General features: G+C 42.6%; 1 long non-coding RNA gene across 2 annotated transcripts; it reads left to right on the top strand.

Annotated features, from left to right (window-relative positions):
* The first annotated feature begins 147 nt into the window (after nucleotides 1-147).
* LOC116353583 (uncharacterized) lies at nucleotides 148-13105 on the top strand. Of its 2 annotated transcripts, XR_004203004.1 has the most exons (7): nucleotides 148-249; nucleotides 459-557; nucleotides 1842-2979; nucleotides 7221-7348; nucleotides 9194-11528; nucleotides 11624-11937; nucleotides 12005-13105. It is a non-coding gene; the product is annotated as an uncharacterized LOC116353583 (long non-coding RNA). The 2 variants fall into 2 exon arrangements; XR_004203003.1 differs by having other exon boundaries at nucleotides 9194-11937.
* Nucleotides 13106-20677: the final 7572 nt, after the last annotated feature.

Genomic DNA, 20677 nt, shown 5'->3' with positions numbered 1-20677 from the left:
TTTGCACAAAACATAGAGGGGCGGAAACCCACTTGACTTGTGTCTTCTGCTAGTGAGTGCTGGCCCCTATACAGGGTGTTGCTGTCAGCTGGAGGACCACCAGGAAGTGACAGCTGACAACAGTACAATACTCATTGAAGCTCAAAGGTTTGTGTTATGAAGGTTCCTTTTAAATGGATTGTCTAGAGGATCTGTCGATGAAACAGTGGCTGCAAGGAGGAAAGGAAGGAAAGAGGAAGTCTTCAGAAGGTAGTGCTATAGACAAAATAAAATTAGACAGTGCCCTACGAAAGTGTTTGTAAATGCAGTGTAAAGTCATACAGAGCAACGTCACATTGCTTTTAGACCTTGGTAACAAGGAAACGATTTGATTTTGAACAACTCATCAATCAAATGGACCAAACTGTATAAGGAACCCAGTCTTTGAGCTAGGGTTAAAATTTATTCTTCTGTTGCAGGTGCATGTCAGAGGACTGTTGGCCTATTGAAACTCTCCCTCCTGGACTATGTTTCTCTGAGCTGGTTCTGGGAAGTTCGGTTACGACAAGATCCTCAAGGTGGGCCCAGCGCTGAAACTGAAACTGTCCAAAATATGTATTTTTAATTGATGGTTTGATAGATATTATTCTGAAGAACAATGTATTGTGTCTGTGATGACTGGTTGTGTTGTGCTGTGTAGAGAAGGGTTTTAGATATCTCTGTATTGTGTCTGTGATGACTGGTTGTGTTGTGTTGTGTTGAGAAGGGTTTTAGATATCTCTGTATTGTGTCTGTGATGACTGGTTGTGTTGTGTTGTGTTGAGAAGGGTTTTAGATATCTCTGTATTGTGTCTGTGATGACTGGTTGTGTTGTGTTGAGAAGGGTTTTAGATATCTCTGTATTGTGTCTGTGATGACTGGTTGTGTTGTGTTGAGAAGGGTTTTAGATATCTCTGTATTGTGTCTGTGATGAGTGGTTGTGTTGTGTTGAGAAGGGTTTTAGATATCTCTGTATTGTGTCTGTGATGACTGGTTGTGTTGAGAAGGGTTTTAGATATCTCTGTATTGTGTCTGTGATGACTGGTTGTGTTGTGTTGTGTTGAGAAGGGTTTTAGATATCTCTGTATTGTGTCTGTGATGACTGGTTGTGTTGTGTTGTGTTGAGAAGGGTTTTAGATATCTCTGTATTGTGTCTGTGATGACTGGTTGTGTTGTGTTGAGAAGGGTTTTAGATATCTCTGTATTGTGTCTGTGATGGCTGGTTGTGTTGTGTTGAGAAGGGTTTTAGATATCTCTGTATTGTGTCTGTGATGGCTGGTTGTGTTGTGTTGTGTTGAGAAGGGTTTTAGATATTTCTGTATTGTGTCTGTGATGGCTGGTTGTGTTGTGTTGAGAAGGGTTTTAAATATCTCTGTATTGTGTCTGTGATGGCTGGTTGTGTTGTGTTGAGAAGGGTTTTAGATATCTCTGTATTGTGTCTGTGATGAGTGGTTGTGTTCTGTTGTGTTGAGAAGGGTTTTAGATATCTCTGTATTGTGTCTGTGATGGCTGGTTGTGTTGTGTTGAGAAGGGTTTTAAATATCTCTGTATTGTGTCTGTGATGGCTGGTTGTGTTGTGTTGAGAAGGGTTTTAGATATCTCTGTATTGTGTCTGTGATGAGTGGTTGTGTTCTGTTGTGTTGAGAAGGGTTTTAGATATCTCTGTATTGTGTCTGTGATGGCTGGTTGTGTTGTGTTGAGAAGGGTTTTAGATATCTCTGTATTGTGTCTGTGATGGCTGGTTGTGTTGTGTTGAGAAGGGTTTTAGATATCTCTGTATTGTGTCTGTGATGAGTGGTTGTGTTCTGTTGTGTCTGGTACAGTAATGGTGCAGGGCCTCCTCATGCAGTTCCAGCAGGACTTTTATGGGATCAAAGAGAGAACACAGCACCCAGTGCTGAACACACCCAGGTCCCACAACTGACTGCTCCTCCATCATTGAGAGGGATGCACTGAAGGACAAGGTCAGAAAGCTGAGGTGTGACAGAGAGCAGGACACCCCCCCCCCCATATAAGCCAGCAGAACAGCCCACCTCAGGCCCAGACCACAACGGGACAGACAGCACAGGACCCACCAACCCAACAGACCCCACCCCCTCCTACCAGCCCTCCTGTCAGCTCCCCCAATAGCCCTCCTGACAACCCCCCCTCATCCACTGAGGACACACAAAAGCCAGAGATTGTGCTCCTCATTGACTCAAATGGCAAATACGTTCAAGAGGGTACACTTTTTCCCAAACACAAACTGGCTAAACTCTAGTGGCCAAACACTAGGCATGCCCTGGAGCTGTTGTCAGAGGACAGACTAGGGTTCCCCAGCCGCATCATCATTCACACGGGCACAAATGACCTGAGGGCCCAGCAGGAAAGAGTGACAACAGCACTCAAGGGAGTGATTGAAAAAGCTTCTTCCACTTTCCCCAACGCACAAGTGGTTATCTCCACCCGGCTACCACGAAAGTACTTTCACCCTGCCACCATACACCAGGCATTTTGCGAGACTGTGCCTCAAAACCTAATATATATATATATACCTGGCCCACCACTCCACTCTGGACTTGAACAGCCTTTACGACCAGGTCCACCTTTTGCCAGGACCCTGAAGGACGTCACTCTCAACCATAGACCCAGCACCTCACACAGGAGCAACAGAGCAACAGACCAGCGCGACACCCTCCCGAAGGACCTTTACTGAGAGAACACATGCCAAGAGGACCTACACCCAGACCACAGCATCACCAGCCACACCCCAAACAGCTAAGACCACCCCAAACAAACCCTGGCCAAACTCTTATAGGCCCCCCCATACCAGACCTATGCCTCTTCTGCCCACCCCTTGCCCCCCGCCCCTGTGGCAAGGACCTCAGCATGACAGCAGGACATATGCCCAGGCTGTGACCAGAGTAACAGGCCCAACACCCACAATTACACCTGCCCAAGCCCCATCCTGCGACATAAGAGGTATGTATCAGATGATCAACATGCTCTGCTCACACCTACTGTGATGGTCCAGGCCTAAACCACACAAAAAAAACACTAGACACAATGGAACACAAAGCTTTTACTATCTCATCCTGGAATATACAAAGTCTGAGGTCATCTGCCTTTGGCCTAAAGAGCAGTAACCCAGACTTCATCACAGAAATTGAAATACAGACATTGTCATCCTACAAGAAACATGGTATAAAGGAGACGGACCCACTGGTTGCCCTCTAGGTTACAGAGAGTTGGTAGTCCCACACACCAATCTACCAGCTGTGAAACAGGGAAGATACTCAAGGGGTATGCTAATTTGGTATAGAGCAGACCTAACCCACTCTATTAAATTAGTCAAAACAGGAACATTTTACATCTGGCTAGAGATGTCCTTCCTCCCCCCACTAGAATCCCCATATTTTAATGATGACAGCTTCTCCCTCCTAGAGGGGGAGATTTCCTGTCTCAGGGATATGTACTAGTCTGTGGCGACCTAAATGCCAGAACTGGACAAGAACCCGACACCCTCAGCACACACAAACACCTACCTGGATTTGACAGCATTCCCTCCCCCATATGCCCCCCTAGACACAACTACGACAACATAACCAACAAAAACGGGTCACAACTCCTGCAGCTCTGTCGGATCCAGGGTATCTACATAGTCAATGTTAGGCTTCGAGGGGACTCCTATGTTAGGTACACCTATAGCTCATCTCTTGATATGAGTACTGTAGAATACTTTATCATTGACCTCAACCCAGAGTCTCTTAGAGCGTTCACAGTCAGTCCACTGACACCCCTATCAGATCACAGCAAAAATCACAGCAAAACAGGCATCAAAGCCAAAGGAACTAAATACAATTTACTATAATAAAGAAATGCTATAGATAAGAAGCAGAAAAGTGTGGAAATCTACCAAAAAACTATTTTAGACAATTTCCTCGAAAAAATGTTGCACTGTAACAGTGAAGGTGTAAACTTGGCAGTAGAAAACCTAAACAGCATATTTGACCTCTCAGCTTCCCTATCAAATCTTAAAATGTCAAACAGACAACCTAATAAAATGAACAAATGGCTTGATGAAGAATGCAAAAACCTAAGAAAAGAATTGAGAAACCTATCCAAACGAAAACCTGAGCCTGTGCCTTCACTACGGTGAATCACTAAAACAATACAGAAATACCCTACAGAAAAAGAAGGAACAGCACGTCAGAAATCAGCTCAATGTAATTGAAGAATCCATAGACTCTAACCTCTTCTGGGAAAATTGGAAAACTCTAAACAAACAAGAACATGAAGAGTTATCTATCCAAAACAGAAATGTATGGTTAAACCACTTCTCCAATCTTTTCGGCTCTATAACAATGAACAAACAGCAAAAACATATACATTATCAAATACAAATCTTGAAATCCACAACTAAAGAGTACCAGAACCCACTGGATTCTCCAATTACACTGAATGAACTACAGGACGAAATGCAAACCCTCCAACCCCAAAAGGCCTATGGGGTTGATGGTATACAGACCACAAATTCCAATTGGCTATACTTAAACTCTTTAACATCATCCTTAGCTTTGGCATCTTTGCCAATATTTGGAACCAAGGACTGACCACCCTAATTCAGAAAAGTGGAGACAAATTTGACCCCAATAACTACCATGGGATATGCGTCAACAGCAACCTTCGGAAAATCCTCTGCATTATCATCAACAGCAGACTCATACATTTCCTCAGCGAAAACAACGTACTGAGCAAATGTCACATTGGCTTTTTACCAAATTACCGTACGACAGACCATGTATTCACCCTGCACATTGACAAACAAGCAAACCACAAAGGCAAAGTCTTCTAATGCTTTGTTGATTTAAAAAAAGATTGACTCAATTTGGCATGAGGGTCTTCAATACAAATTTATGGAAAGTGGTGTTGGGGGAAAAACATACGACAGAAAATCCATGTACACAAACAACAAGTGTGTGGTTAAAATCGGCAAAAAACACACATTTCTTTCCAGAAAGCCGGGGTGAGACAGCGATGCAGTTTAAGCCCCACCCTCTTCAACATATATATCAACAAATTGGTGAGGGCACTAGAACAGTCTGCAGCACCCGGCCTCACCCTACTAGAATCTGAAGTCAAATGTCTACTGTTTGCTGATGATCTGATGCTTTTGTCCCCAACTGTGATAAAGTGCGTCACGTGAGAGGTGTAGGAGTCAGGCGCAGGAGAGCAGGGATTTTTTTGAGAAGCGTGTTTAATGTAGAGATCTGTACACATAGTCCACCAATACAAAATTGGCCCAGATGAATGCCCAAACAACGCGCTCGAAGGAAAACAAACTCGTGTCAGTACACCGAGGAACAACCACAGTTCCGACACTACCTACACATACGTCAATGCGTAAACAATAAACCGCATAGAATACTGAACGCTAATACTCACAAGCCTAATCCTGCACGAATTACGGAAGGTAACAGGTGCCCTATATACCCACAGAAATCAAAGCAATTGAAACCAGGTGTGAAAAGGAACACAGACAAAACAACCAGAAAAATAAAAAGGGATCGGCAGCGGCTAGCCCGAACAGGGAGAGGAGTTACCTTCAGTAGAAGTCGTGACACCAACCAAGGAGGGCCTTCAGCAGCACCTAGCAGCACCTAGATTCTGTCAGACTTGGGCCCTGACAGTAAATCTCAGTAAGACAAAAATAATGGTGTTACAAAAAAGGTCCAGTTAGCAGGACCATGAATAAAAATTCCATCTAGACACCGTTGCCCTAGAGCACACAAAAAACGATACATACCTCCGCCTATACATCAGCACCACAGGTAACTTCCACACATCTGTGATCGTTCTGAGAGACAAGGCAAGAAGGGCCTTATATGCCATCAAAAGGAACATAAAATTCGACATACCAATTAGGATCTGGCTAAAAATACTTGAAACAGTTATAGAACCAATTGCCCTTTGTGGTTGGGAGGTCTGGGGTCCACTCACCAATAAAGAATTCACAAAATGGGACAACCACCAAATTGAGACTGCATGCTGAGTTCTGTAAAAAATATCCTCTGTGTACAACGTAAAACACCAAATAATGCATGCAGAGTAGAATTAGGCCAATACCCACTAATCATCAAAATCCAGAAAAGAGATGTTAAATTGTACAACCACCTAAAAGGAAGCGATTCCCAAACCTTCCATAACAAATACATCACCTACAGAGAGATAAACCTGGAGAAGAGTCCCCTAAGCAAGCTGGTCCTGGGGCTCTGTTCACAAACACAAACAGACCCCACAGAGCCCCAGGACAGCAACACAATTAGACCGAACCAAATCATGAGAAAACAAAAAGATAATTATATTGGAAAGACTTTACAAAAAAACTGAGCAAACTAGAATGCTATTTACTCTCCCTAAACAGAGAGTACATGTGGCAGAATACCTGACATTTGACTATGTACAGACTCAGTGAGTGTAGCCTTGCTATTGAGAAAGGCCGCCGAAGGCAGACCTGGCTCTGAAGAGAAGACAGGCTATGGCCACACTACCTACAAAATTAGGTGGAAACTGAGCTGCACTTTTTAACCTCCTGACAAATCTATGACCATAGAGACACATATTTCCCTCAGATTACACAGACCCACAAAGAATTTGAAAACAAATCCAATTTTGATAAACTCCCATATAATATTGGGTGAAATACTACAGTGTGCCATCATAGCAGGAAGATTTATGATCTGTTTCCACAGGAAAAGGGAAACCATTGTAGAAACAAGTTGTATATATTTTTTTAAATTCATTTTCCTTTTGTATTTTAACTATTTACACATCATTGTAGCACTGTATATGTACTTAATAGGACAATGTCATTGTGATTGTAATGTTTACTGCTAATTTTGTATTGTTTATTTATTTCACTTGCTTTGGCAATGCAAACATATGTTTCCCATACAATTCCCCTTAAATTGAAATGTAAATGACAGGAGAGAAAGAGAGAGGAGAGAGAGAGGAGACAGAGAGAGGAGAGAGAGAGGGAGAGAGGAGACAGAGAGAAGAACAAAGAGAGAGTGAGAGAAGAGAGAGAGGAGACAGAGAGAAGAGAGAGAGAAGAGAGAGAGAGGAGAAAGAGAGAGAGATGAGAGAGATAACAGTATTACTCCACCAACCATTCACCAACGACACTCTCACCCCTCCCCTCCCCTTCCCTCTGTGTCCTGTAGGAGTAAGCATACAGGCTACCTGCACTACACCATAGGCCAGTTGAGGCAGATGGAGAAACAGTTCTACGACACAGACATCCATGTGGAGGTGCTGTCTGAACAGAGGACTACTCACACGTCACCATGAGGTCAGAAACACTTTTTAAACAAATCAACCTGCATTAGATTCATAAATGTCAGATTTGTAAGTCTGAAGTCATAAAATTGATAATCATGGATTTCATCCACAGTTGTAAAAACTACATACGCTTAGGTTGGAGTCATTAAAACTCGTTTTTCAACCACTCCACAAATTTCTTATTAACAAACTACAGTTTTAGCAAGTCAGTTAGGACATCTACTGACATATGTCATTTTTCCAACAATTGTTTACAGACAGATTATTTCACTCATAATTCACTGTATCACAATTCCAGTGGGTCAGAAGTTGACATACACTAAGTTGACTGTGCATTTAAACAGCTTGGAAAATTCCAGTAAATTATGTCATGACTTTAGAAGCTTCTGATAGGATAATTGACATAATTTGAGTCATTAGGAGGTGTACCTGTGGATGTATTTCAAGTCCGACCTTCAAACTCAGTGCCTCTTTGCTTGACATTATGGGAAAATCAAAAGAAATCAGCTAAGACCTCAGAAAAGAAATGTGGACCTCCACAAGTCTGGTTCATCCTTGCGAGCAATTTCCAAATGCCTGAAGGTACCACGTTCATCTGAACAAACAATAGTACGCAAGTATAAACACCATGGGACCACGCAGCCGTCATACCGCTCAGGAAGGAGACGCGTACTGTCTCCTAGAGATGGACGTTGTCACGCCCTGGCCATAGAGAGCTTTTATTCTCTATTTTGGTTAGGCCAGGGTGTGACTAGGGTGGGCAGTGACTAGGGTGGGCATTCTAGTTTCTTTATTTCTATGTTTTCTATTTCTTTGTTTTTTTTTTGCAAATGGACAATGACCCCAAGCATAGCTATTGGAGTGGCCATCACAAAGCCCTGACCTCAATCCCATAGAAAATGTGTGGGCAGAACTGAAAATGCGTGTGAGAGCAAGGAAGCTACAAACCTGACTCAGTTACACCAGCTCTGTCAGGAGGAATAGTTCACCCAACTTATTGTGGGAAGCTTGTGGAAGGCTACCCGAAACGTTTGACCCAAGTTAAACAATTTAAAGGCAATGCTACCAAATACTAACTGAGTGTATATAAACTTCTGACCCACTAGGGTTATGATGACAGAAATAAAAGCCGAAATAATTCATTTTCTCTACCATTATTCTGACATTTCACATTCTTAAAATAAGGTGGTAACTGACCTAAAACAAGGAATTTTTACTAGGATTAAATGTCATGAATTGTGAAAAACTGAGATTAAATGTATTTGGCTAATGTGTATGTAAACTTCAGACTTCAACTGTATGTAGAGCTTTTCAAAAAGTTTCACTAGCTAGAGCTAGGTTACCATACAGTTGGCAACAGATTTTTTTTAAATAAAACAATATGCGAATTTTCCAACCAGATATGTGTTTCCATCAAATCGACTTGTTATGGATTAAAGTCTGTGCGTGACAACATGAACAACATAAAACATAAAAATAACTTTTGCACTTAAATTCCTATGAACAGGATAAATAATACAAGTTAAATGGGTTTCCATTGCATTTTCAACTCTACTGATGTTTTGTCACTAAAAATGTTGTGTTAAATAGCAAATGTGCCCACTATGGTTTTGCAAGTGTGCCTTAGCCAACAGCTGGCAGATACCTTGCGGGTATAGCCTACATGATGAGATTATTATGGACAAAAGATCATTTTGATTTGTCATTACATTCTTTTGCCGACATGTACTGTAATCTGTGTAAAAGGTTGGATGGAAACCTGGTTATAGTTGACATGATATGTCATGTGTAGAGTGCACCAGGAAGTTATGTGGGGTTTTCTAAATGGCCTGTGATGTTTGTATTTTCTTCCCAGGTTGAATTTTAACAACCCCTTGCTGTTACATCACGAAGGAGGATGAGGAGGAGCTGGAGACTCTGCCTATCACCAGCTTCATCGAAGTCTTCCCCTTCAACATTGCCTTAAGACAGGTAAACCATCAGTCTTCTCCTCCCCTGAAGACCAGTCTGATATCATCTGGATATTTGCTATCATCAGCATTGCCTCATTGTAAACAAAGTACTTTGTTAGTAATTTGAGTAACAAATTAATATTTATTAACACACAATTACTGTACTGTATCAGTGTGCTAAAGCCACACTAAAGCTATCCATGCTAAAAGCTTAGCTATCCATGCTAAAAGCTTAACTATCCATGCTTAAAGCTATCCATGTTAAAAGCTTAACTATCCATGCTTAAAGCTATCCATTCTATAAGCTTAGCTATCCATGCTTAAAGCTATCCATGTTAAAAGCTTAACTATACATGCTAAAAGCTTAACTACCCATGCTTAAAGCTATCTATGTTAAAAGCTTAGCGATCCAGGCTAAACGCTTAACTATCCATGCTTAAGGCTATCCATGTTAAAAGCTTAGCTATCTATGCTAAAAGCTATCCATTCTATAAGCTTAGCCATCCATGCTAAAATATATCCAGTCTATAAGCTTAGTTATCCATGCTAAAAGCTTAGCTATCCATGCCAAAAGCTAACGTATTTAATTGATCTCTGTGTGCTCTATGTAGGTCATGGTAGGGCACCACGTGGGCTCTGGCATGGCCAGTCTTCCCTGACCTGGATGGGAGGAGGATCAATGATGCCTTCCTGACTGTGTTAGTGCTAGGGCAAAAACAAAAATGTGCACACCTTTGAGTCCCCAGCTCCAGGATTGAGAAACTCTCACACACCAACACTAACCTAACCTTGGGGAAAGGGGGATACCTAGTCAGTTCTACAACTGAATGCCTTCAACTGAAATGTGTCTTCCACATTTAACCCAACCCCTCTGAATCAGAGAGGTGAGGGGGGGCTGCCTTAATGTGTGTTTGTGTGTGTGTTTTTGATGCAGTGATAGCAGCCGCTGTCTGAAACTGAAGGGTCAGATGAGATACATGACTGAGTCGGAGTCCATCATCTTCCTGTGAACCCCTGTGTAAGAGACACACACACCGGGCGGCGGGTAGCCTAGCAGTTAGAGCGCTGGGGTAGTAACCAAAAAGGTAGCTAGTTCGAATCCCCGAGCCGACAGGGTGAAAAATCTGTCAATGTGCCATGGAGCCTTTGTTAATGGCAGACGCTGGCCGTTACCCCACTCTCTGAGGGTGTCTCAGGAGGAGTTGGGATATGAAAATAAATACAATTCCAGTTCACTCATGTATAAATACGCACTATAGGACACATACTGTATAATCACCCACCTAATTATTATTATTATTACAAACATCAAAAATCTAATCATATTGAGTTACTTCCATGCATTTATTCCAATATCATTGTTGGTTACCCCTTTTCTCTTGAATAGCATTAGTTAATCATAATCATAATTTTTATACAACACCAATTATCTCTGTTTCTGATGCTCTTCAAACTTGGCAGCGCTTCAAAATTAGTACCTCAACATAGCACACTGTACACTGAGAGTCGGGAAGAAAGTTCAGGGAGTGAATACTTAATAAATATATGCCCAAAACAAGACACACAAACAGCGCACCGACATGAAACAGGAACAGTGACGACTGGGGAAGACACCAAAGGGAGTGACTTATAAAGGGCAGGTAATCAAGGAGGTGATGGACTCCAGGTGAGTGTCATTATGTGCGTACTGCTGGTGACAGGTGTGCGCCCTAACGAGCAGCCTGGTGACCTAGAGGCCGGAGAGGGAGCACACATCATTTACTATGCACATCATTAGCTGCCAATGAGGTTTTAATCAGGCAGTCTGGTTCTTTTACAGCTAATTGGCCAGTGATTGTTCTTCTCCGGAGTACATTCACAGGTGGCCGGTGGCACCTTAATTGGGGTGGATGGGCTCATAGTAATGTCTGAAACGGAATCAATGGAACGGTATCGAACACATCAAACACCTGGCTTCAGTGTGTTTGATACCATTCCATTTACTCCTTTCCAGACATTGTTATGAGCCGTCCTCCCCTCAGCAGCCTCCTGTGACATTACAAGATACAACATTACTTAATCAAGTTACCTTAATACACCCACACTCAATCAATCACATTTATTTTATAATGCCCTTTTAACATCACAAAGTGTTTTACAGATTCCCAGCCTAAAACTCCACAGAGCAATGCAGATGCACAATCCTTTACACTGGTGTTTCCTCTCTCTCTGTTTACAGGTGTTCATTTCTGCATACCGGTAATAACATAGGCATGTTCATGTTTATCTCTAGACAGTGTTAGCTCACTGAACTAAAGGTAATAGCTCTGGGATCTGTGTGTGTACTTCTACAGAATGGAGAGTCTGAGTGCCATGTTTAAAACCGGTCTCTATATCAACGACCTGAGTATGCATGAGTCCAGTAGAGCCCTGGTACTGGCACTATAAAGGGAATAGGGTGCGACCAACGGTACGTCTATGGTCAGATTGACTCAGTGCTGTTACCCCTCTCTGTCGCCCCCTGTGGTGATTGGAGGAACAGAAGAAGTGGAGGACAGTATGAAGATGCTGGACTTGGCAACGAAGAAGACAGAGGATCTGCTATACGGGATGATCCCCAAACCCGTGGCCAAGAGACTGCGCAAGGAAGAGCCTGCTGTCAACACCTGTAAGGTCAGGACTACGTGTGTGTGTGTGTGTGTGTGTAATAGGTTAACCCTTTGCTCTCCTCCTAGTTTGAGACCATAGGTGATGCATGCATGGTGGTGGCAGGGGCTCCAGAGAAGACCAAGCCCACAACATCTGTGACATGGTGGCGGCTGGGGTATTGGGTCATAAAAAGCCATTCTACAGTCTCCATGGCGACACAGTCCACACTGCATCAGAGAGAGAGAGAGAGATTCTGTTTATGGCCATCTCACTTACAACACAGCTGGAGGACGAAGGCTGTCATAACTGACATTATTTCGAAATCACTGCCATCAAAACATTATATTCTGTAATCAGATGTTTTTGTAACATGATACTCCCTGTCGTTGAACCAATTTGTTGCAAAGGTTTCTGAGAGAATCTGAGAACGAGGGAACAAATATATTATTGTGTGAACTATTTTAATCAACATCACCCTAAACTGTCATTCACAAACGCTAGCTTGGAGTTGGGGCTTTAACTGTCATCACTGGTCTGTCTATGAGAATGTGCATTAAATTAAGTACTAAAGTCAATGACTGCTAAAGGTTTGTGAGCCAGCTAGCCGGTCATCAGGTGGCAGCAGTGACTCACCTTCTCACCAAAGGCTCTCTGACCGTCTGCTCTCTGCAACTTTAATGATCAACATCCCAGCTGTCCAGTTAAACCAACACTTCTTATCACTTACTCACACTGTGTGTGTGTGTGTGTGTGTGTCTGTGGGTTTCTCAAAATGAATACTACTGTGCTCCGAGCACGGGAGGGTCGGAGTATGTGTCCAAATTGAAGTTTGCGAAATGGAGCAGAGGAGGGCACTACTCAATGCATCAATGCAAGCTTCAACTGAAAGTATGCAAAGAAATATGATGCAACCACATTACGCAAAATTTCTTGAAATCAATTGTGGCCATTATTTAAGCTGAAGTTTACTCCAATTAGGGGAGGTGTGGTAGGCTTAGGGGAACATAATAAAGGAAAATATATACTTTCCAATCCCCCGTATATCTATTGTGTAAATGTATACACAACCGTTCAACAGTTTGGGGTCACATAGAAATGTCCCTGTTATTGAAAGAAAATCATATTTTGTCCATTAAAATAACATCAAAATCATCAGAAATACTGTGTGACATTGTTAATGTTGTAAATGACTATTGCAGCTGGAAGCGGCAGATTTTTAATGGAATATCTACATAGGTGTACAGAGGCCCATTATCAGCAACCATCACTCCTGTGTTCCAGTGGCACGTTGTGTTAGCTAATCCAAGTTGATCATTTTAAAAGGCTAATTGATCATTAGAAAACCCTTCTGCAATTATGTTAGTACAGCTGAAAACCGTTTTGCTGTTTAAAGAAGCAATAAAACTGGCCTTATTTAGACTTGTTGATTATCTGGAGCTTCAGCATTTGTGGGTTTGATTACAGGCTCAAAATGACTAGAAACAAAGCACTTTCTTCTGAAACTCGTCAGTCTATTCTTGTTCTGAGAAATGAAGGCTGTCTATATATACACAGTTGAAGTCAGAAGTTTACATACACCTTAACCAAATACATTTAAACTCAGTTTTCCACAATTCCTGACATTTAATCCTAGTAAAAATTCCCTGTTTTAGGTCAGTTAGAATCACCACTTTATTTTAAGAATGTGAAATGTCAGAATAATAGTAGAGAGAATGATTTATTTCAGCTTTTATTTCTTTCATCACATTCCCAGTGGGTCATAAGTTTACATACACTCAATTAGTATTTGGTAGCATTGGCTTTAAATTGTTTAACTTGGGTCAAACGTTTCGGGGAGCCTTCCACAAGCTTCCCACAATAAGTTGGGTGAATTTTGGCCCATTCCTCCTGACAGAGCTGGTGTAACCGAGTCAGGTTTGTGGGCCTTCTTGCTCGCACGCTTTTTCAGTTCTGCCCATAGATTTTCTATAGGTTTGAGGTCAGGGCTTTGTGATGGCCACTCCAATACCTTGACTTTGTTGTCCTTAAGCCATTTTGACACAACTTATGCTGTGCTTGTGGTCATTGTCCATTTAGAAGACCCATTTGCGACCAAGCTTTAACTTCCTGACTGATGTCTTGAGATGTTGCTTCAACATACAGTATACACATACTTTTCCTTCCTCATGAAGCCATCTATTTTGTGAAGTGCACCAGTCCCTCCTGTAGCAAAGCACCCCCACAACATGATGCTGCCAACCCCGTGCTTCACGGTTGGGATGGTGTTCTTCGGCTTGCAAGCCTACCCCTTTTTTCTCCAAACGAAACAATGGTCATTATGGCCAAACAGCTATATATTTTTTTATTCAGACCAGAGGACATTTCTCCAAAAAGTACAATCTTTGTCCCCATATCCAGTTGCAATCCGTAGTCTGGCTTTTTTATGGCGATTTTGTAGCAGTGGCTTCTTCCTTGCTGAGCGGCCTTTCGGTTATGTCGATATAGGACTTGTTTTACTGTGGATATAGTTACTTTAGTACCTGTTGAATCCAGCATCTTCACAAGGTCCTTTGCTGTTGTTCTGGGATTGATTAGCACTTTTTACACCAAAGTACGTTCATCTCTTGGAGACAGAACGCGTCTCCTTCCTGAGCAGTATGACGGCTGTGTGGTCCCAAGGTGTTTATACTTGCGTACTATTGTTTGTACAGAAGAACGTGGTACCTTCAGGCATTTGGAAATTGGTCCCAAGGATGAACCAGACTTGTGGAGGCCTGCAACTTTCTGAGGTCTTGGTTGATTTCTTTTGATTTTCCCATTATGTCAAGCAAAAAGGCACTGAGTTTGAAGGTCGGCCTTGAAATACATCCACAGGTACACCTCCAATTAACTCCAATGATGTCAATTAGCCTATCAGAAGCTTCTAAAGCCAATTATCTGCCTGTAAACAATTGTTGGAAAGAATGACTTGTGTCATGCACAAAGTAGAAACTATAGTTGGTTAAGAAGACATTTGTGGTGTGTTTTAGAAACATCTCAAGGATGATCAATGGAAACAGGATGCACCTGAGCTTAATTTCAAGTCTCATAGCAAAGTGTCTGAAAAAGTATGGAAATAAGGTATTTTGTTTTAAAACCTATTTTCGCTTTGTCTTTCTGTGGTATTGTGCGTAGATTGAGTAGGAAAATGTTTTATTTAATCCATTTAAGAATAAGGCTGTTATGTACCAAAATGTGGGAAAAGTAAAGGGGTCTGAATTATTTCCGAATGCACAGTAGCTAGTTCATTTTGAACTCTAAACGTATTCTGCCTTTCAATGTTAGCTCCTGCTACATGACTGAGTCTTCTTCCTCGTGCAGAGCCGACGGCACTAACTGAACAGAGAATTATAAAACAACATGTCTACTGCACTAACTGAACAGAAAACTATAAAACAACACGTCTACTGCATTAACTGAACAGAGAACTATTAAACAACATGTCTACTGCACTAACTGAACATAAAACTATAAAACAACATAGCCTACTGCACTAACTGAACATAAAACTATAAAACAACATAGCCTACTGCACTAACTGAACATAAAACTATAAAACAACACGTCTACTGCACTAACTGAACAGAACACTATAAAACAACACGTCTACTGCACTAACTGAACAGAACACTATAAAACAACATGTCTACTGCACTAACTGAACAGAAAACTATAAAACAACATAGTCTACTGCACTAACTGAACAGAAACCTATAAAACAACACGTCTACTGCACTAACTGAACAGAAAACTATAAAACAACATGGCTACTGCACTAACTGAACAGAAACCTATAAAACAACATAGCCTACTGCACTAACTGAACAGAAAACTATAAAACAACATAGCCTACTGCACTAACTGAACAGAAACCTATAAAACAACATAGCCTACTGCACTAACTGAACAGAAAACTATAAAACAACATAGCCTACTGCACTAACTGAACAGAAACCTATAAAACAACATGGCTACTGCACTAACTGAACAGAAAATACATAAAACAACACAGCCTACTGCACAAACTGAACAGAAAAACATAAAACAATGTAGCCTACTGCACGAACTGAACATAAAAACATAAAACAACATAGCCTACTGCACTAACTGAACAGAAAAACATAAAACAACATTGCCTACTGCACTAACCAAACAGAAAAACAGGCTACTGCTCTAATCACCTAATCATCCTCAGCTTACAATTGGCTCATTTATCCCCACTTCTCTGTAACTATTCCACAGGTCGTTGCTGGAAATGTGAATGTGTTCTCAGCCAACTTACCTGGTGAAATGAGGGTTAAAAAATGCAAATAAAAAATTATAAAACTGAACTGAACAACATAGCCTACTGCACTAACTGAACAGCACAACACTGACAGACAACATAGAACAACATCGCCTACTGAACAGAACGACATCGCCTACTGCACTAACTGAACAGAACAACATGTCAACACTGTGTGGAAATAAAACAAGGTGACGGCATAACTGGAGAGTCTAATGGAGCTTGTTTTCATTGACATACACACATACTGAATTCCTCTCCTCTCAGCCTTCCTCTTCTCTCAGCCTTCCTCTCCTCTCAGCCTTCCTCTCCTCTCAGCCTTCCTCTCCTCTCAGCCTTCCTCTCTTCTCAGCCTTCCTCTCCTCGCAGCCTTCCTCTCTTCTCAGCCTTCCTCTCTTCTCAGCCTTCCTCTCTTCTCAGCCTTCCTCTCTTCTCAGCCTTCCTCTCTTCTCAGCCTTCCTCTCCTCTCAGCCTTCCTCTCTTCTCAGCCTTCCTCTCTTCTCAGCCTTTCTCTCCTCTCAGCCTTCCTCTCTAGTTCTCTCACGTACTCGCCTCCATTCAGACCACGTTCCCAACCGACTGGCAGTCGGAGGAGCTGCGGCAGAAGGTGGCATCCTCACGCTCCAGACTGCAGCTGTGGGCAGGCCGGGAGTCTTTGGGGGATGGCTTCAGTGTGCAACGGATGCAGAAAGCGTAGAAGAAGGCTACCAGGAGCAGGAAGCAGACCACACAGAAGATGATGACAATCAGGATGGTGTGTACCTGCATGTGCTCCTCCTCCATCCAGGGGTAAGGGGTCGGGGTCATGGGGATGACCAGGGTCAAGACGGGATTAGAAGTCATGGCAGCTGACAGAGGGTCGCTGGAGGTAAGGTAGGGGGCCGCTGTCATGGCTGACTGGTTGGTTTGCTGTCTTGGCTGTCAGAGTTGCAGTGTCAATGATAATGCAGCCACTGTCCCTGAAGGAGAGAGTGTTTGTAATTCTACATGCATTCGTGGCTTCACACATCTCAACAGTGAGACAGTCTGGACTTCAGATGAACTACACTCTTCCCGACTACCTCTTTATTGGTTACAACAAACAATGACCAAATATCAATGCCATCCGTTTTAGGAAGATCTCTAATGCAATTCACAATCAGCAACAGGAGCACTCTGGCAAATAACGCTACTGTACTGCTCACTTAATGTAGACTAGGGGCTCTACTCAATCTGTGTCGCGGAAATTCAGCTTTACAGTGTGATGGAAATTTTAAGGCAATGTTCCCGCTTTAGCAGAGACCGCATTCAAGGTAAACACTGCATATGAAATTACCTTTACATTTCAATGCGGATTCTGTAACGCTTCAATTTTACAGACTGAGTAGAGCCCTAAGTCTAGAAGCAGATAAGAATCTCTGCAGTAGGTGAAGCACCCTGCCATCTCCCTCCTCTAGCAGGGGGTTCACTTTTGTCGGTGGACAGAGAAAAAGCACAAACACCCTCACTTTCACTTTCATCCTCTGTCTCTGTTCTTACCAGCAATGTCCACTTCACTTCAATGTTCATCTGCAGAGGTGTCCAGCCTCTTTGTGTGGGAGGCTAATACTGTTTTGTTTTCCTGTGTGGAGCGAAAGAGAAATAGAAGATGAGGGGAGGTGGGGATGGTGGGATAAAAAGAAGGAGGCGGAAGAAGTGAAGGGGCCAATGAGGAAGGTTACCATGACAACCCTTCCTCTCTCCAAGTATGGGTAGCTGCAGCCCAATATGGTGACCGGCGTATGGGCGAGTGGTTGTATCAAAAGGAGTGGCTGTATGGAAAGTGAATCAACTAATTGGGCAGATTTGTTGCCCCTCAATGCTGATTGGGCTGTGCTACGGTGCCTTTACAGTGCCTCCCACTACTACATAACAGTCAATATAAGGGTGACAGTAAGCACATGCATGCAATGCATGAAGCAACAGTACACCCCTTCATCAGTACTGTAATAAAAAATAAACAATTGTCAGTTTTATAACTGAAAATGTATAATTATTTGTGTAAAACTAACAATGAAGTATGACTGACTTATCCTGTCGCTTTAAAACAGAAGTCCAAACTCTCGCTGTACGGAATGGAAGAAAACAAACACAGTTCAATCAAAACCGTCTAACCTGTCGCCAATACTCCGCTTGCCATATTGGGATGCAGATACCCCCTTCTCGATGAGAGGCGCGACACCACAACTTAATCACATGTTGTGGAAAATGATCATGCCAAGAGACAGCAACATTATGCTGAAGCTTTCAAATCAAAACCAACAGGTAGCAGTCTCTCTTCTGCACACAACAAAATCACCTTCATTTGCAGAAGACAGATTGTAAATAAAGTTCAACTCATTTCCCTTCCAATTTGATCAAACCTACATTCATGTAGATTGGACTGTTCAATCAAATCAAATCAAATGTATTTGTCACATGTGTCACAGTGAAATGCAAATAGTCCAGGTTACCATTTGATTAGCTGTTCAGGAGTCTAATGGCTTGGGGTTAGAAGCTGTTAAGAAGCCTTTTGGATCTAGACTTGGCGCTCCGGTACTGCTTGTCGTGCGGTAGCAGAGAGAACAGTCTATGACTAGGGTGGCTGGAGTCTTCGGCAATTTTTAGGGCCTTCCTCTGACACCGCCTGGTATAGAAGTCCTTGATGGCAGGAAGCTTGGTGATGAACTGGGTCATACGCACCACCCTCTGTAGTTCCTTGCAGTTGGAGGCTGAGCAGTTGCCATACCAGGCAGTGATGCAACCCACAAACTATCATGGCCCAAACATACCAAGACAGTTGTGAAGAGGGCACAACAACGCATATTCCCCCTCTGTAGTTTGAAAAGATTTGACATGGGTCCTCAGATCCTCAAAAAGTTATACAGCTCCATCAAGAGCAGGATGCAGGATGCTCTTGATGGAGCTGTATAACTTTTTGAGGATCTGAGGACCCATGGACACCAAGGAACTTGAAGCTCTCAACCCGCTCCACCACAGCCCTGTCGATTAGAATGTGGTGTGCTCGGCACTCCTTTTCCTGTAGTCAACGATCATCTCCTTTGTTTTGATCACGTTGAGGAAGAGGTTGTTATCCTGGCACCACACAGCCAGGCCTCTGACCTCCTCCCTATAGGCTGTCTATAGCATAGCAGGATTTCTTATGAGCGTCCGGGTTAGAGTCCTGTTCCTTGAAAGTGGCAGCTCTACCCTTTAGCTCAGTGCAAATGCTTCATGTAAACCATGGCTTCTGGTTTGGGTATGTTTTTATGGTCACTGTGGGGACAATGTCCTCGATGCACTTATTGATGAAGCCAGTGACTGATGTGGTGTACTCCTCAATGTCATCGGAAGGATCCTGGATCATATTCCAGTCTGTGCTAGAAAAACAGTCCTGTAGCTTAGCATCTGTGTCATCTGACCACTTCCCTTTTGAGCAAGTCACTGGTACTTCCTTCTTTAGTTTTTGATTGTAAGCTGGAATCAGGAGGATAGGGTTATGGTCAGATTTGCCAAATGGAGGACGAGGGAGAGCTTTGTACGCGTGGCCTACCGGTGGTCTAGAGTTTTTTCCCCCTCTGGTTGCACATGTAACATGCTGGTAGAAATGAGGTAAAACAAATTTAAGTTTCCCTGCATTAAAGTCTGCTGCAACTATGAGCGCCGCCTCTGGATGAGTATTTTCTTGTTTGCTTATGGCCTTATACAGCTTAGTGCCAGCATCAGTTTTTGGTGGTAAATAGACAGCTGCGAAAAATATAGATAACAACTTCGGGGTGGTCTACAGCTTATCGTGAGATTCTCTACCTCAGGCGAGCAAAACCTAGCGACTTCCTTAATATTTGATTTTGTGCACCAGCTGTTATTGACAAATAGACACAGACCGCCACCTCTTGTCTTACAAGAGGCAGCTGTTCTATCTTGCCGATGCACGGAAAACCCAACTACCTATATGTTATCCATGGCATTGTTCAGCTACGATACTGTGAAAGATAAGATATTACAGTTTTGAATGTCCCGTTGGTAGGATAGTCTTGATCGGAGATCATCCAGTTTATTTAACAATGATTGCACGTTGGCTAATAGGACTGATGGTAGAGGCGAATTACCCACCCCGGCCTACGTCCCCGGAATCTCTGTCTCTTCTTTATGCGAATGACGGGGATTTTGGCCTTGCCCATTATCTGCAGTTCATCCTAGCGTATGAATCGTTAAAGAAAATATTTTCGTCCAGTACGAGTTGAGTCATCTCATATCGGTCATAAGAGACGGTGGTAGAAACATTACGTACAAAATAAGTTACAAAGGATGCAAAAAAAACAGACAATAGCACAATTGGTTAGGAGCCTGTAAAACGACAGCCATCTCCTCCGGGGTCATTATATGTGAGATATGGGATTAGGTTTAAGAAGACTGTGTAGGAAGTGAAATGTAGCTTTTCTCTGAGTCATCACCACGA

Source organism: Oncorhynchus kisutch, linkage group LG15 (genome assembly GCF_002021735.2).
Source record: "Oncorhynchus kisutch isolate 150728-3 linkage group LG15, Okis_V2, whole genome shotgun sequence".
NCBI lineage: Eukaryota > Metazoa > Chordata > Actinopteri > Salmoniformes > Salmonidae > Oncorhynchus > Oncorhynchus kisutch.
The sequence above is the reverse complement of the archived record's forward strand: the minus strand, read 5'-3'. Positions and strand labels throughout refer to the sequence as shown.